At 24.6% G+C, this 3,755-nt stretch overlaps 1 long non-coding RNA gene across 1 annotated transcript; it reads right to left on the bottom strand.

Annotated features, from left to right (window-relative positions):
* Nucleotides 1-834: 834 nt before the first annotated feature.
* Nucleotides 835-1,545, bottom strand: LOC127114615 (uncharacterized). Its single transcript, XR_007800454.1, has 2 exons — nt 1,449-1,545; nt 835-1,131 (listed from the first exon to the last, which is right to left on the bottom strand). It is a non-coding gene; the product is annotated as an uncharacterized LOC127114615 (long non-coding RNA).
* Nucleotides 1,546-3,755: the final 2,210 nt, after the last annotated feature.

Below are 3,755 nucleotides of genomic sequence, written 5' to 3'. Positions count from 1 at the left end.
GAATAAAATTTACACGAATGTCCGAACACAACAATTTTTTTAACACTTTAATAGTTTCTATAAATTATAAAATATATTTCTTAGTAGCTTTAATTGTATTATTCAGGTCACAAATTTTCCAATGTTTTATTATTTTGATTTTTATGGTGACTCAAGTACAAATATTTTCTTAAGATATTAACAACACTAACTTAATTATTTGTTCATAATTTTATCATTTTATTTACAAGTCTCATATGCTAGTGAAGAAATGTAGAGTGCTTGTACATGAAATTATGATTTTTAAGAGACTGAGTCATCTATTTGACCGGTTTAATAACTTTATATTTTTTGATAAAGACAGATTTATTAAAATGACTTTTCCAGTTTTATTCTGTTTAGTCATGCGGTTTGACCTATGACCCGATGGTTCGACTAATGAACGAGTGACTTAATACCCTCACGGTTTGATGACCCTTTCGATTGTTAAAACTTTGATTTAAAGATCTACCTAATCATCAAACTAAGAGTTTTTTTAAATAAACACCCGTAGTATGATATGAATAAGGATTTCTTTAAAACATAATTTAAGATATGCTTAATCAATCATAATTTTGACCAAACACTTGAGTACCTCTTATTAAGAATTTCAAATTAGAATATTTTCATAACTCAAATAAATTCTTTATCTTGTGTCTTTAAATCCACCCTCACTAACTATTCATGTATAATATTTTTTTTGTGATATCAAGGGGACCATATTTTTGATAACTTTAAAACATCCATTTTATTCAACATGAAAATATAAATAATTAAAATTTAAGTAATATTTATAAAGAAAGACTACAAATAATATATATTCCATTTTAAATTTCATTTATTCATAATAGTGTTTATAGTATTTTAAAGATTTACACAAATTTCTTACAAAATGTAAGTTCCAGAGCTAAACTCAAATGCACGTTTTATTATTTTTATTGAACTCATACAATAAAATTCATTAGTGAAAACAACAACATGTTGTCTTCGCAAGATGAGTATAACATTGTCCCCCTTTTCCAAATCCCTTGCCACGGCAATCCTGGTCGCACGTTGCAACACAAGGCCCTATACAAACTCCTCCGGGAGGGACCAAAATACTGGTAACCAATCCTGAATCAACCAAAATTTAAAATTAGTTTGTGTTTGACATTGCTTCATTATTTTTACATTAAAAATCTCAATCTAATGTTCTTTCGAATTGAGAATTGATTAAACCATAATTGAATTGTTATTGATCTACATATCTTGTTTAAAAAGAAATCAACTTCTTAGAAGGGTTAAACAATCACATAATTTTTTAGACGAGTCTTTTTTACTTTCTTTTGAATATAAAGATGCAATATATGTTTCAATAAAAAAACATTTGGTGTTAGTAAATTCTACTTTAAAATTGAAACTCAAAAATAAAAATAAAATTTCATTCTTACCCGAACTAACCATCAAAACAAGGCATAAAACACTAAAAAAACAAGATTGATTGGTGTGACATGCCATTTTGTAAGATTTCAATTTATATTTTACTTCTTTGTAACGAGTAAGACTAACATAACTTCTATTATATAGGCCTAAAAACTGTATTAGTTTTTTAATATCTCATTTGACTATTAACTTTACATAAATTTATTAATGGAATCTTAAAGTAAGAAAGATAGATTTAAATAAATAAAGTGGTCAATAAAATGAATTTGATAATTTTGAAAATGATTTTCATTTTCTATTGAATTTTTAAAGGAACATAAAATGATATTATTTATCAATGACTTCATACCTATAGTCAATTTTAATGATTAAAATATAATAAATAGATTTACATTTTATTTCTTTGTAACGAGTAAGGCTAACATAACTTCTATTATATAGGCCTAAAAACTGTATTAGTTTTTTAATATCTCATTTGACTATTAACTTTACATAAATTTATTAATTGAATCTTAAACTATAGTCAATTTTAATTATTAAAATATAATAAATAGATTTATAAATACTTGTGTAATATATGATTATAAACATGTAGTTTAATTGAATAGATTATTATAATATTAAAATTAATAAATTTATTATAAAAAATACTACTCAATTTTAACCGAATGATGAAAAAATGGTGTCAAATTACGTAGGAGTTATTTTAGTCCTCGTCAAATTACGAGTTGGTTTAAAAATTAACCGAATAAACTTTACACGAATGTCCGAACACAACTATTTTTTTAACACTTGAACAGTTTTTATAAATTATAAAATATATTATTACTAGCTTTAATTGTAACATATTGGTCATGAATTTTGCAATGTTTTATTATTTTGATTTTTATGGTGACTCGAGTACAAAGATTTTCTTAAGAATTTAACAACAAAACATTTCAACACTAACTTAATTATTTGGTCATAATTTTATCATTTTATTTACAAGTCTCACATGCTAGTGAAAAAATGTAAAGTGCTTGTACATGTAATTATCATAAAACCACTATTTATTTTCTCATCGTATGCAAGTGTTTAAAAGGTTTGAGTCTTTATCTTGTAAATCAATCTTTGTTGAAGATTCTCTTACATTATTTATACTTTTTCTAATACTTTTGTTTCTAAACATATAATTCAATTCTTGTTTCATTACTAGGGTCTCCCAAATAAACTAAATCATCATAGACATAATTCATTTGTATTTGAAATAGTGCTTTAAGGATCGAACTAGCTTGACCGGTCAAACAAAAATTGAAAGGATCACCAACTTGGTCTTATTGTTGGATCAGGCAAGCTATTAAAACAGTTGAAACTGACTAGAACTGACCAAAATCAGTAAATCAGCGGGTTAAATGCTATCTTTTTTTTGTCAGGCAAAATGACATTGCATATATATATATATATATATATATATATATATATATATATATATATATATATATATATATATATATATATATATATATATATATATATATATATATATATAAAACTAGATTTTTTTTTAAATTATTTGAAGCAATTTTCCAACACTAGAATTAAATTTATAAGAAATAGCAGATATTTTTTTATCCAGATTATATTCCAATTAGACTTTGTTCAAAATATATTTGTATTTGTATTTTGTACTATTTTGTTGTGTGTGATGATTATATTTAGCATTTGAATTTAAATAATGAACTTGTGAAATTGTTATAATTTGATGTTTTCTAGGTGTCATGATTTTTTTAGAGTCCGAGTCACATGTTCGACCGGTTTGATAACTTTATATTTTTTTATAAAGACAGTATTATTAAAATGACTTTTCCAATTTTATTCGGTTTAGTCATGCGGTTCGACCTGTGACCCGGTGGTTCGACTAACGAACGAGTGGCTCAATACCCTCACGGTTTGATGACCCTTTGGATTGTTAAAACTTTGATTTTAAGATCTACCTAATCATCAAACAAAGAGGTTTTTTAAAATAAACACCAGTAGTAGGATATGAATAAGGATTTTCTTCAAAACACAATTTCAGATATACTTTATCAATCATAATTTTAACCAAACACTTGATTACCTATTATTAAGAATTTAAAATTAGAATATTTGCATAACTCAAATAAATTCTTTATCTTGTGTCTTTAAATCCACCCTCACTAACTATCCATGTATAATATATTTTTTGTGATTTCAAGGGAACCATATTTTTGATAAATTTAAAACATCCATTTTATTCAACATGAAAACATAAATAATGAAAATATTTAAGTAATATTTTATAAAAAAAGACAATT

The sequence above is a fragment of the Lathyrus oleraceus genome, unplaced genomic scaffold (assembly GCF_024323335.1).
Source record: "Lathyrus oleraceus cultivar Zhongwan6 unplaced genomic scaffold, CAAS_Psat_ZW6_1.0 chrUn0649, whole genome shotgun sequence".
Lineage (NCBI taxonomy): Eukaryota > Viridiplantae > Streptophyta > Magnoliopsida > Fabales > Fabaceae > Lathyrus > Lathyrus oleraceus.
The sequence above is the reverse complement of the archived record's forward strand: the minus strand, read 5'-3'. Positions and strand labels throughout refer to the sequence as shown.